Here is a 13,734-nt window from a genome sequence, read left to right as displayed (position 1 = left end):
TATCCCGGGGAGTGTTGTGGCTCTGCCCGGGTTGCATGGCTCTGTGTGGAGCCGCGTTCCGCGGGCGCCGAGGCGGAGGGGCTCCGCCGCGCGCCGCGCCTCGCTCCGGCCCAGCGGCGCGCTGCCTGCCCGCTCTCCGGCCCCGCCGAGGTGAGTGCGTGGGAGCGCGGGCGGCGAGCGGCCGAGCGTGGGGCTGCGGGGTGCCCGCGCCTCGCACTTTCCTCTCCGCGCCCCGGCGGCCGGGCAGCCCCCCGGGCCCCGGCGGCGGCCGGCGGGGCGGCGCGGGGCTCGGCGTGCGTTGTGCGGCTGCGGCCGCCGGCACTGCCCTGTCGCTCGGGCGGCCGCTGCCCGCGTCGGAAAGTTTGGGCAGGGGAGGGTGGGTGGGCTCGCGGCGAGACGCGGAGAGCTGTGACGGAGGGTAGGCAGCGGTAGGCCGGCCGGTGCCAGGCTGCGCTGCGAGCGGGCACCTCTGCCGCCGCGGAGAGGAAGGGGAAGGAGGAGGAGGAGGGCGAGCCATCGGCGGCTGCTCGGCCGCCGAGCTGACAGGGCGGCGGGCAAACTTCATCCCGAGGGGCGGCATCGCCCGCCGGGGGGCGGATAGAGGGCCGGGGGCCGCCGGGGAGAGCACCGCGTACCGCCCGCCGCGGCAGTGGAGGAGACGGCGGCCCCGGGGCCGGGCCGGGCGGGGAGTCGGGTGCCTGCGCGTTTTCCGGCAGTCATCGGCGATGCGCCCGGGGCGGCGGCGGCCCCGGCCCCGGGGGGCGGTGAGGAGCGGGCGGGGCTAAACGGGGGGGTCCGCTCGGCGAGTTGGCGGCGGAGCGGCAGGCCGCGGAGGTGAGCGGTGACATCGGGGGGCGACGGTGACAGAAAACTTGGCGGGGGCCGCCCCGAGGGGCGCCGGGTGGGCGCCGGGCTCTTCTTCGGCGCCGCGAGCCCGGGTCGCGCCGCCTTACGGGGAGCAGCCCTTCTCCCGCAGCCCGTCGCCGCCGCTCTCCTCCCCCCGGCAGCCGCTTCGCTCTTCCTCCTCTCGGGTTGATTTGCAATGTATGAAACTTGCGCGGCGGCTGGGAGAGCCGATCCGGGGTAGGCAGGCGGGGAAGAGGAGGAGGAGGAGGAGGACGGGGAAGGAAGGGCTGGCGGCGAGGAACGGAGCGGGCGGGCAGCGCCGCTAATCCCGGCGCCACACGGCAGCAGGTCTGCGCTGGGAATGCCGCTCCGCCGAGCGAGGAAGGTAAAAGGCGGCGATGCGAGGACGCGCGCGGCGGGGCGAGAGGCAGCACCGGCGGTGGCTCCCCGCCCTCCGCCCGGCGCGGCGGGTAGCGAGCGAGCGAGCCCGGCTCCCCCCGGCGGCCGGGCCGGGCCGGGGGCCGCGAGGGTTGAGCCGCGCGAGGGGCGGATTCGCGACTTTTTCCGGGGGAGGCCCGCGTGTAAAAGTTGTTTTTCGGAGGTGAGTGCGCGCGGGGAGGCCGGGGCCCCGCCAGGCCGGCGGCGGTCACTCGGGCCTGGGGCGCCGAAACCATTGCCCGTCCTGCCGGTGACACGTCCGAGCCCCGCCGCCGGGGGCCCGCGCCGAGCCCGGCGGCACCGAGCGGCGCCGGGCGGGGGCCGGGCTCCGCGCTGCTCCCGGCGGCGGCACCTCCTCCCGGTGGCAGCGGCGGCGGCGGGATCGTCGCCCGGGCCCGCGGGGAGGAGGAGGGGAGCGGCGGGAGGTGCGCGCTGCCACCGCCGCGGCCGGGCCCCGCCGGGGGGCGGCTCGCAGCGCCCCCAACCCCCGCGGCCCCCCCGCCCCCCCCCAAAGGTGTTGGGCAGAGTTTCCCCCCCGGGAGGGCGAGATTTATGCGCTGCATTATTGCCGCTCTCCTCCCCCCTCAAAGCAAGATGGACTCTCTGCGCTCTCTCTCTCTCTCTCGCTCGCTCGCTCTCTCTCGCTCTCTCTCCCTGACTCTCGCTCGCTCGCTCTCCGCTCCTCTCCCCGTCTCCCTGTGTCTTGTCAGCCTTCGAGATCGACATTTTGTAACTAAGATGCAAACTTGATGGGGACCGGCGGCGGACCAGAGGTGTCTCTGTGGGGGCAGAGCCGCGGCGAACCCCGGCTGGCGGCAGCCTCGCTCCATATTTAATACCTTTCCTTCCCACCCCACCCCGCAGCCCGGGTTCCGCTGGCCCTACAATTCGCACGGGCGGCGGCCCGGGCCCCCGTGCCCGGGGCTGCGGGCACTGCCCGGAGCCATCTCTCTCGGGCTCCGGTACCTGCGGCCGCCCGGTGCTGCCCGCTGCCCCCGTGCGCAACTTTCCGCCTCGCCCCTTGTTCCCGTGCGGCGATGATCTCGCGTGGGGCAACCCTACGCGTGCTGCTGGCAGTGCTGCGTGTGCACCCAACTGCCGCCGGGCAGAGGGAGGAGGAATAACCCACCCTGCTGCTGCTGCACGCACGGCGACCTGCTCCCTGTGCCCTCCGCAGCCACGGTGCATCTTTTGTTTGCGCCTTCCCAAAGGCTTCCTGCTGCTGCCGTGTTGTGCTCGGAGCTCAGGTGGGGTGGGGCGAGGGGAAAGCTGCCCTCAAGTTTTGGGACCGCTCCTCTCATCAGTGCCGCGGCGGGCTGTGATATTGTAAAATGACGGTGTGCTGATGGTGTGCCTTTATTTGATACTTTATAGGTCACTATCACATGACAAAGGCTTTGAGACAGCTTCATCTTCGCCTGTCTGTAGTTTCCACTTGCCTTCCTGGGTGAGTATGTAAAGCATACGCGCAGAAAAAGAGCTTGCTTCTTGCTCCTGAGACAGAGCAGCTCTCGGTGCTGCCTCAGACATGGAAGATGCTCATTTGGGTTCTGCTACCTCAGGAAACATGTCTTCTCCAGGTGCTGGCAGCAGCAGCTGGCTTGCAAAGTTTCTGTACAGGTGTCAAACAGAATAACCTGTGCATCACTGCATCTCCCGTCCTCTCAGTGATGCTTTGTCTCTTACTTTTTTGAACCCTATTTTGTAAGGATGATGAATTCATTGGCTTAGGGATGAAGTTTTGAACCGAAGTAATATTAAGATGTGCAGAGTGCAGTGTGGCGGTCAAAAACTTGCTGAGATAGTGGTGAGGGGAAAAACATGGAAAATACCAACCATTGGAGCAGATGATGGGAAATTTCTGTGGTTCAGGAATCAGCAAGAAGTTTGACATAGCAGCAGTGCTACTACAGCAGGAGTTTGTTCGGTTCTAAACGTAGACAGTGTTCGTTAGAATTCCACCCATACTGTTTCTGTGTTGCTGTTTTTTTGTTGTTGTTGTTTTTTTTCTTTTGGCATTGATGAATGCAGGTACCTCTCAATCTGAAAGATGAATCTTAGTGACTTAGTAGTATTCCTCACCTTCCAGTGTGCAGCTTCCTGTTCTCTCCGTATGCTGTGGAAAAGTTCTGACACTTTCTGATAAAGAATTTGGTTTTGGAGCTGGATTGATGAGGTCATGTAAAGGAGAGGTGGTACATTTGTGGGGTTGTGTTCACAGGTAGTATGAAGCGTGTGCCACACGGAGCACCTTTCATACCTTTGCCCACACTGGCACTGAACTGCTTTGGGCCTAAAATAAGGAAGTGGGAGATTAAACACACACACACTTCTTTTTAATGGCAATTTTGTATACTTAACAGAAAACAAGATGAGACATGCATTTGGGATAAGCTTAGCACTCATAAACATGAAGGATTAATAACGTGACCTTTTCCAGTCAGAGTACAGCAGACTTGTGTTAAGTGATGGTCCCAAACACGCCAGCAAGAAGGGGGCTGCAGGGAGCAGCTGTGACGCTGTGGCTGTGGACCTGTTCTTATGGCTGGGATTATGGCTGTGGGGAGGTAGGGGAGATACAGTGCTGCCATTCCTTCAGTTCCTGTAGAACTGCACCCAAATCTCCATTTTCCAGATGTTATTGGCGGTGGGATTGGTGTGTGTAGGTCTGAGACTATCAACACCAGATTAAACTACTGAAATTCTTTGTGACAGATCGTTGCTTTCTGTTCTATAGCATTACTGACATCCTGCTCTGCGTAGTGTAATTGATGCAATGATTTTCCCAAAGTAAGAACACACTGGGAAATTCAAAAACTGGCTGGTAAGCTTCAAACTGTTATTCAGAGCTGAGTATACATATGCTGATTTTTGGGCTTAATTTTGTGTTTCCAGGTAAGAGTCGGGTTAGAGGTCTATAAGAGCCTATAATTTCTTTTTTATTTGGAGCAGTGGTGAACAATAATGGGCAAGGGCACCATGGAGGCTTTGCTTGAGGTGGGCTCTTCAGTCATTTTGTAGCTTTAGTTTCATATGACGAAGCCTTCTGTGTGCATGGGAGTTCAGTCTTAGAAGTGAAGTGGAGATAATCATCTGCCTGCACCTTCTAAGACCAGTGGGCCTCCGTTTTGTGTGTAGTGCTAAGTGTAGCACTTGCCTAATATTGATCTGGAACGAACAAATTGTGAAGAAAAGTGTCCTTTTGAACAAAAAGGCACGATGGAAGTTTTAGAGGAGATTGAGAAGTATATTTCCTCATAGCTTAAAATGTAATAAAAATAGCATGGCTGTTTAAAGGGGAGAATAAAGATTTTGTTAGATTTGGCCACTACTGGAAATATCCGTTTACTTTAAGGAGTGCTTGTTTTGGTAACAACGAAGATGTGCTTTATTACAAAGTCTCACTGAAGTATCCATCCATGGCTGGAGTTCAGTAATCCAGGCCTGGCATACAGGACGGCCTTAGGAAGCAGCGCCAGGTAGAGTGCCCATGTGTCACAGGCTGGGAGGGGGAGATCTGCTTAGGAAGGGGCCATGAGAAATTCTCAGACATTGGTCCCTGTCTCAAAAGTTTGTTGTGCTTTCCCCCTTCCTCTCAGCGCCGCGAGCTGATAAAGTGTTTCAATGCAGATCCACAATTTAGGAAGCTTGTGTTTTGACCTAAACTTACAGTTTGTCAGGAAGTTGCCCTGGGCACTTTGGAGTTGTTGAGGACTGCTTGCTCTGCACCCAGTGCCTGCAGAGCTCCCATAGGTTTCAGTGGGAGCTCTGTTTAGGGAAGGAGTTATGGTGAGAGGAATTTGTCCATGCTTGTTTTCCCATTCAAGGAGGAAAATGTTCTCTGTCATAGATGTCATGTGAATAATTAAACATCTTAAATGTCACATTTTCCACATTAAATATCAGAGTTAACCATGCGTTTGTTTTATACCTCTCACTTTTTTTCTTCCAGAATGCTTGTAATGCACTCTGTTCAGAAGTTAGTGGTTCTCCAGCTTGCAGTCCTAAGCACGCAAACATCTTTGAGCATGTGATAAACTTTGCTAAATTCACTGATATCTTTGCTTGCGTTCAGAGCTGAAAGTTCTTCCAGGTTGCTGCTGCTGCTTGTAGTCTGTGGGCTGATGGTCAGTGATGTTCTGGACAGGCCTTGCAGCAGGCTGGTAGGAAGTTAGGGAACTTGGAGCAAGTGGATGGGGATAGAGTTGCTCTTCACTATGTGTAGTAGTGTAACATGCCAGTGAGGTATATGCCACACACATGTAGGCTCTGCTGTGGTGTGAAGGCTATAAACACACCTGCAGTGACACCTGGGCAGCTGTGAGCTGAAATGCCACCTCTCTTTGGCCTCTGTATGGCACATACAGGGTTCTGTGTTTGTGAGAAGGTGGCCCTTTGATGGAGGAAGATGCTGGAAATTAAAGCTGGAGCTGAACTGAAACTCTGGTTCTAATTCCTCACCATAACTCACGCTGTCACTGTTAAAACCAGCAGCTGCTTTCCAAACTGTGGGCCCCGATTGCATCCTGTGCCCTGTGTGTGGGTGATGGCCCAGCGGGGGCTGTGGTGGGCTGAAGGTTCATGGGGTCAGAGCATATCATGGAAATGTAGCCATATGTCCTTTTCCACCTGCAGATGGAGGCTAATGAAACTTCCCTTCATTAAATCGCACTATGCCTGTATATGGGAACAGTTTACCTGAGCGAATTAAGTTTGTTTTAGCACAGTATGGATACTGTTTTACCTCACTGTAACCATAATAATGTATGCTTTCTTTATTACTTAGGAGTCTGCAAAACTGGCTTGATATAATGGTCATGTGTATTTCAAACTGCTTCTGGAGGTATGGGGAGAAACAGGAAGAAGTCAGCTTTTTCTTCTGCTGTGTTATCTTTATGCCTTTTCCTTTCTTCCCCTTATTATTAGGGGAATTCACTGTCAGAAGCAGACTCCGTTTGTTTTTTTTTTTTTTTTTTTTTTTTTACCACTACTGCTATTTATTTATAACTATTGTTTTTTAAATTTTAGTGACAGTGCAGTGCTTCATTCTGAGGGTGGTGTGCTGAGCCTGGTGCTTAGAGATGCATAGTGTTCCATAGAAGACCCCCAGCTGTCACTCCTCTTGATGGGTTTCAGATGGGGTAAGACCTGAATTGGTGTAGGGGTTACCTGAAGAGTGGATTGACAGCCTGCTGTTAGATTGCAGTGTTTTAGGGAAAAATAAAAACAACGAATCTCACGCTGTTCTCTGAACTATATTATTAATAATTGGCATTGCCTTGTTCATGTGCTTGTGCCCTGTCTGGAGAAGCACATAGGTCATGCTGTAATCACACACATCAAAACAAGGAACAGTCACTTCTTATTCCTGTTCTAGGCACCTGAGATACAGCACAGTGAAAGCAGCACAGGCTTGTCTGCAGCCATTTAGCAGTGTGAGCAAGAATGGAATCAAACCCACATCTTGTTGGTTGTGCCCTTTCCCTCAGAGTATGCTCCCTACAAAGCTTTCCTGAGAAATGCCCGTCTTGATGTGTGAGTGGTCTTACTGAATTCTGCCAGCTGAGTATCTCATGCAAATGTCCAACTTCCTCCATAGCACAACTTTTAGAAAAAGGTATTTTAGAGTCGTGTGAAGCTGCTGGCTTTCATCTGTGTTGCTATTGACAGGAGAGCTTAGATTGAGACGAGAGCTTACTGAAGAGTTTTTGCCACTGAACATGCTGTTTGGGCTACTGTGTGTATTATGCAATTTAATACTAAGTTCTCTGTGTTAACTTTATGAAATCAGATATTGGTTTTCATTAAAAAAATATGCATTGGTCTGAATAGTTTTTTATGACTACATTGTTTTTATTTAATATTCATAATCTAGTGCTAAGTTGCAGCTAACTTTTTCATGGAATGTGAAATTGACAAAAGAGCCTGCTTTAGTGTTCTGGCCCTATTTTGTTAAGAAGCCTGACTTACCAATTTGAACTTTTGTTTCTAAACCCAGTAAGGGTATTTCATGTAAGACTAAGATTTGCTGAAAACCAGTGTTTAGCTACTGTGGTGATGAGGTGGCTTTGGTTTTAAAGAGCTCTACTGGAGGAGGAAAGGAGACTTCAGTTAGTGAAAATCTAATTGTAGCATTTGCAGTGACAGTAGCATTTTTATCATTTCTAGTGTTTATGAAGTTGATAACGAAAAATGAATCAACAAAGAGGAAGAGCATGGGTTTGACGTTTTCCAATGTTCCTGCCTTTTCCTTCGTAGTACACAAATGCACAGAGTAATAGCAAGTCCTCGTGAGTGTGGACAATTCAGCATGTGAAAATAAGCCAGCTTCAGACATCTCTGTATACAAAAAGCTGCCACAACAAAATTTCAGTTTTTAGCAAGGAGAAGTAAGGCTAACTGAATTTTATGCAATTACACTAAGAAAATCCATTGCTGGGGAAGCACGGAATTCTTATCAGAAATCCTCCACGTGGGTGTTTCAGGATGAAAGACTTCATAAAATGTGAAAAATCTTCTTCAAAAGTAAGAAACAGCATTTCACTGACCCTTGTTGTCACCAAATGTCTCTTCCAGCAGAGGTGAAAGAAATTCGTTCCATCATTCCACAGCACGAGATGTAAGTTCTCTGAACTTATATCAAGTGGAAGCTCTCTTGACAGAAATCTCAACAAATCCTGTCTGCATCTTCCCTTGTTGAGGGGAGGTGGGAAGTCGCTCATCCTGGTACCTGTTCTTTTTTTCTTTTTCTTGAGGATCGTAGTCTGTAGCAAACTGAATGTCTCTCAGAATCCCCAGCAAGGACCATGCTGACCCAGTGTCCTGCTGCATGGTTACTTTCCTCTTGTAGGTGCAGCACCAGGAAGGTTTCTGCCTTCTCAGGAGCTGTGGTCACAAGTGGCTTTCCCAGGACCAGGTGCACAGGGTGAAGGGCAGCCCCTCAGCACCGCTGATGACAGATGAATTGGCCCATGGCAGGGTTCAAGTGAGGAAAGCTTGAACGCTGGCCCCTGGTGAGTTGACCACATCATGGTGGCTTCTCTGTGCTGCTGAGTGTGTTGAGCAGTGCCTTTAGCAGGTTGGAAACTTCTGAGTGAACTTTAATGCGTTTAGTTGGTGGCTTTCATCAGGTATTTCCCAAGTATGGTTTTTCTGCCAGTTACGTAAGGACCTTCAAGCATCTGCATTGTCCAAAGTAGTCTCTTTTTTTTTTTTTTGCTCTTCTTTCCTTTTCTCCCCGTACCCTCCCCAGTCAGGTCTTAACCAACAAGCTTGCAGGAGTGGATAAGGCATGTTGTGTGATAATGGTTGGGATTATGTCTTCTACAGTAGCATAGTAAATCACCTTTCTTCCTTTGTGAAACAAATTATCCTAAGTTCTTGTTTCTATACGTGAGCTTATTTAAGAAAATAGCACCATGAGAAGTTTGGAGCTTGATAAAGAAAACCTTGGGAGGGAATGAATAGAGTAACATAAGAAATCAAAATTTTCCTTGTTTTCACAGTTTTCAGCATTAAGTAACTTCACAAAGGTCAGCAGAGCTGAAACATTGTGATATTCTGTGTTAAAATTGGTCTATGAATGTTAAGAGGAAGTTTTGCTTTTTTGCTAGGCTGATGAAATGGGCGCTGTTGTGGTTGGCCGTGTTTGATTTACTCTCCACGAGTCACTTTTAAGCAATAGAAGTTCTATAGTGAGCCACATCATGCTGATTCATGTAGTTTTATTATTATTACTATCTTTTTGTGCATTGCATCTTGTCCTAACTATTGAAGAGCTCTACTATTGAAGAGTCCTACAGCTACACCTTTGCAGTTGGATTACAGGACAGGGACGTGATTTAGCAGAGTGTTGTTAGAGTTCAGGTAGTATGGTGAGGTTGTTGTTGGACTTGATGATCTTGAAGGTCTTTTCCAACCTGAGCGTTTCTATGATGTGCACCCCTTTTAGGATCTGACCAAAGCTGCTGGTAGCCTGCAGTTCCTCAGGAAGGCTGCCAATTTTGTGTTATTCTTAATTATTGATATACAGTCAGTCCTGCCAGGGTCACACACCCATTGCACTCAGTGATCAGTGCACGAGTGCATGGCCTGAATGTGAGCAATAGAAGGAGGGCAAGGAACGCAGGCTGAAATGTGCAGAGCTCCTGAAAATGAGAAGGGGCTGGGAGAGCAGCAGGTGGGTGATATGTGGCATTTGTCATGTATGTAACGTTACTTTGCACATATGTTTGCTTCCCAAGTTTATGTGGTTCAGCAAGGAAAGTGTTTTGATGCAGGTTAAATCGGTAGTTGGAGGGTATAGATTTTGAAAGAGGTATTGTTATCAGCACCAGTTCACTGAAGTCTGGCTTCTCTCTCTTTGCAAAAAGCTTTTTTTTAATACTCAGTTCTTGTGTTGTGGAGCGCAGACTTCTGGCCTGCCTCAGTTCTCATCGGTGAACGCTGTGCCACAGACCTGGGAGTTTCAGCATTTACCTCATTTGGATGTCTCGGAATTCTTGCTTACTTCAAGTAAAATGTCTCTATTTGTGTTTCTTCCTTCTAATTTATTTGAGATACTCTTTCATACATCGTGTTAAACATCAGTCATCAAGTGCTCGTAATATATTTTGAAACAAGTACACAAAATTGCAGCACAATTCAGCACTGATTACAGAGCTATGGCATAGGAATTAATAAGAAAATTAAAATAGCATAATTAATTTCCAGCTGCTTTTGGAGAAACAGGGGTGTTTATGGGGGGAAATTTGGTGTCTGCAAAATGAGGAATGACAAAGCTGTTAGCAAATACTTTAATGCAACAACCTATTTGCAGTTTGTTTCCTCTATTGATTAAAAACACGTTCCAGTGCTGAAAGAGTAAACAGAAGTTGCTGTGCCTCTTGTTGAAGGCTGCTGGACTAAATGAAGAGCACGAGTGTCAGAACTAGAGCAAGGGGAGGAAGTTTTCAGTTTTATTTATCGGTACAGAAAACCTTAAATAAGGGCAGTAAAGCATGGACAGCTAAGTGGAATTGTTGGTTGTGTGTTCCCCTTTCCCATTAATCTCTAAGAGTACTGCCTGCATGTGTGTCAGAGGAAAACCGTCTCCAACTGTTCCCTGTGATGTTAAATCAGTGTTTTCTTCACACGTCTTGTATGTGCTCACCTTGGTGTTGCTTGCGGTGTTGTTGCAGAGCATCGGATGCTTGTGTGGAGTATGTTCTGTGGCTCAAAGTGACCTGGGCCAAACCTGATGCTGTGAGAGCCCTGTGAGGCTTGATTTCCTCACAAGGACACTGTCAGAGGAGCTGCAGCTCTGCCATCTCTGCACAGTTCACTGCTGCTGCGAGCTGACTGCTCATCCAGGTGAATCTCTGAGCAAGGCTTTAGGCCTCTTTGTCCAGGCCTGCCTGGTTTGCAAGCAGCAAAGGATGATCCTGCCCCTCTGGGAGGCAAGTCCAAGGGAAGCAGTTATTTATTTGTGTGGAGGAGCAGGCTCCTGGTGATGTGGTGCTGCGGGTGTTGTGCTTTCTGCTTGCCGTCCTGGGTGGTCCCACAAGGCAGTGTGCAGAGTTTGATTGCTCTTTGTTAAGGGAGATAGAGCAAATGAATCAGGGGAGGTGAGGTGGTTGTCACAGGTGTCCCCACACAGTGGGTGGCAGCTCAGGCCTCCCAGTGAGGACAGTGGCTGCTCTGAGTTGGGAATCCTATGGAAAAGTCTTTGGATGTGTTTTGGAATGCTGTCTGCCCTTGCAGCTGTCAAGCCAGGCTGAGGCAGAGTGTGGAGGCAAGCAGAGCTCAAACAGGGAGACTCTTACACCACATCCTCATGGCTTTTGTGAGCCCCAGGTGTGCACATTACCTTTGCACATGTGGTGCCCTGGCATTCCAGATCTGTCTGTTCAACTGACTGAAATTGTGACCATAATCAGTAGGCGCTTGATTTAAATTAGTGATTTGATCTCATTTTGCTTTGATATTTTTGCATTTGTTTTCTCAGAGGCAATCTGTATTGGTAGACGATGGTTAAAATATATTGACAAATATAGCCTTTACACTAAGCTTGGCACTTCATTTTGCTAGTTCAGAGGATGCACTGTATGCCTGCCCCTTTTGTAAGTGATTACATGGCTTATATGCGTTTATTTAGCTCGTGAGTGATGGAAAGCTTTTGTTCAGAATGTGACAAATCATACTATTTAAACTATGGTATTTAAGAGTCCTATTTATTAAAGTAGTATGTGTGCACAAACACCCCCATATGGGTTAATGAAGGCAGCACTTGCACTCAGTGCTTTAAAGAGAGTACGATCCCGAATAAGGTACAGATTCTGATGTAACCAAACCAAGCTTTTAGAACTGGGAAAACTAATCCCTGTTTGCTTTGCTTTCTCAAAACAGAGGAAAAATGAGCTTTCTTGCTTTTCCAACTTTATACCACTTATATTTTTTCTGCAATTGCAGTGGAATTTGCTGCTTTCAGGTAACTTAGTTTTAAATATAGCTCTTCTTTCTGGTCAAATCATAGAATGGCCTGGGTTGAAAAGGACCACAATGATCATCTAGTTTCAACCCCCCTGCTCTGTGCAGGGTTGCCAACCACCAGACCAGGCTGCCCAGAGCCACATCCAGCCTGGCCTTGAATGCCTCCAGGGATGGGGCATCCACGGTCTCCTTGGGCAACCTGTTCAGTGCGTCACCATCCTCTAAGTCCTTCAGTGAAGTCTGACACGTTCAGTATTTGAATTTTGTTTACAATTTTGAACCCAAAAATAAAAGTAATTTATTATACAGGGAGGGTTATAAAACATTGCAGTAAAATTTTAGCATTGGTTTGTCATAAAATAAAGCTAAGTTACTTTCAGGGATGTTTTATTAATATATGTTAAAGGTCAGTAACATCTGATTGAAATTTGAGTCTAATTTCTTTGTTCAGAGAAGATTTGTTTTAACTGTAAATCTATTTATGCTAACCTGAATGTGTTTTCTAAGACAACTTCAGAATCCATTATCCAAAGTCCCTGTTTGTAATGGCAGAAGTCTGCCACTACAGAGGAGCACAGAGCAGCTCACTAGATGACGCTGTAACTGTGTTAACATCTGTGTGGGAGATGGATGCCTCTCCTGCTCCTGGCAGGTACAGATGAACAGAGACCTGTCTGTTTACAATGTTGCTTGATTAAAATAAATAAAAACAACGAAGTGATTCTTTTAAAACTGCTGTGACAGTCTTTCCTTCAGATTGTGTGACATGTGGCTGTGGTTTTAATGGCCAAGGGAGGGCTTGATCATTTCCAGAAATGACTCTAGCACCACTGCTGTCCAGAACCCAAAAACTGAAATCAAGCGTTTTGTTGAATGCTTTTTCCTCAGCTTAATTTATGTAGTAGATGAAGAAAAATATAATTTAAAAAAAAAAAAAAAAAAAGATAAATGCCATAGAAACTCTATGGAGTAACATCGATAAAGAATTCTAACCTCTTCCCTCCCTCCCTCCCCACTCAAAATATTAATAGCATCTTGACAGCGTTTAAAAAAAACAAAAAGCAAAACAAAAAAAAAAACTTGATAGCATGTATTGACTCTGCAGCTCCATGGTGCTTTTCTACAGCAGGATAAGAGTGTACCAGTGTTTCTGACTACTAAGGAATGCAGAATTAGACCTCAGCTGGTTGCAGGGTTGTACTCAGAAATGTAGAGTGTGCCTGAGGCCTAGTGGCATGGTTATACAAACTATTCACATATTGGAATTTTGCTCCCCCAAAAAGAAGAATGACACACTTCAAGAAGTGTTTTTATGGCCTTCTTTCCTTGGTGCAAACAGATTTTGTAGTCTTGTCTTTCTCTTCTGTTTGTCCAAATTCTTTTGTATCATTGCATAGAGTATTCAAAGTATCTACAGCTGTTGGGATTCTTGTATACCTGAGTATTAACATAGAAGATGAAAACCTAAATAGAAATTAGAAGAGAATGGAAGTGACAGTTGAAATGCTGTTCACAGATGTTTAAAACAGGCAAGAACAAGCGTTCCTTTAAAAAAAAAAAAATAAATAAAGTGGGAAAGTTACTGAATATTATCTACACTTTTTCTTAAGAGAACGTGCTGAAGTACGATGAATCCCTCATCCTGAAAGGGTCATCATTTTTATTTTCACACGCATTTGCTGTAAGCGCAGTAAGGAAATAAGTCACACATTTTTAGGCAGCTTTTCTTATGGAAGCTGTTTATTGCCAAAGTATTCATGTTTTATAAAAGTGCCTTAAAACAATTAGCTCTTGTTTGGTAGAAGTGTTTAAACAGAATGCTTTAGTAATGTGGCTGATTTTATAGTTATTGCATTTCCTTAGGATTGAACTATTCTTGTTCTGACACGTTTTCCTCCCCCCTTAAATATGTGAAATGTTGAGGCTTTCTTTTTCAGAAAAGAAGTATTTGAGCCAAGATTTTTTTTCAGGAGTTGTGAT

The 13,734-nt window shown here is 48.1% G+C and overlaps 1 protein-coding gene across 9 annotated transcripts in view; it reads left to right on the top strand.

The window, feature by feature from the left end:
• The first annotated feature begins 780 nt into the window (after window positions 1-780).
• The window catches only part of BBX (BBX high mobility group box domain containing), a 128,568-nt gene continuing 115,614 nt past the window's right edge, over window positions 781-13,734 (top strand). For 4 of the 9 annotated variants that reach the window (XM_042867414.1, XM_042867413.1, XM_042867412.1 and 1 more), the window contains exons 1-2: window positions 781-834; window positions 2,659-2,731. The gene's annotated coding sequence lies outside the window, so the exon portion shown is untranslated. Of the gene's footprint in view, window positions 835-1,151; window positions 1,232-1,371; window positions 1,448-2,658; window positions 2,732-13,734 lie in introns of those variants that run through there. The other 5 variants (XM_042867415.1, XM_042867410.1, XM_042867411.1 and 2 more) reach the window with 4 other exon arrangements.

The sequence above is a fragment of the Lagopus leucura genome, unplaced genomic scaffold, assembly GCF_019238085.1.
Source record: "Lagopus leucura isolate 7727_CA_CO unplaced genomic scaffold, USGS_WTPT01 Super-Scaffold_100001, whole genome shotgun sequence".
Taxonomy (NCBI): Eukaryota; Metazoa; Chordata; class Aves; order Galliformes; family Phasianidae; genus Lagopus; species Lagopus leucura.
This window is presented reverse-complemented; position numbering and strand designations above follow the sequence as displayed.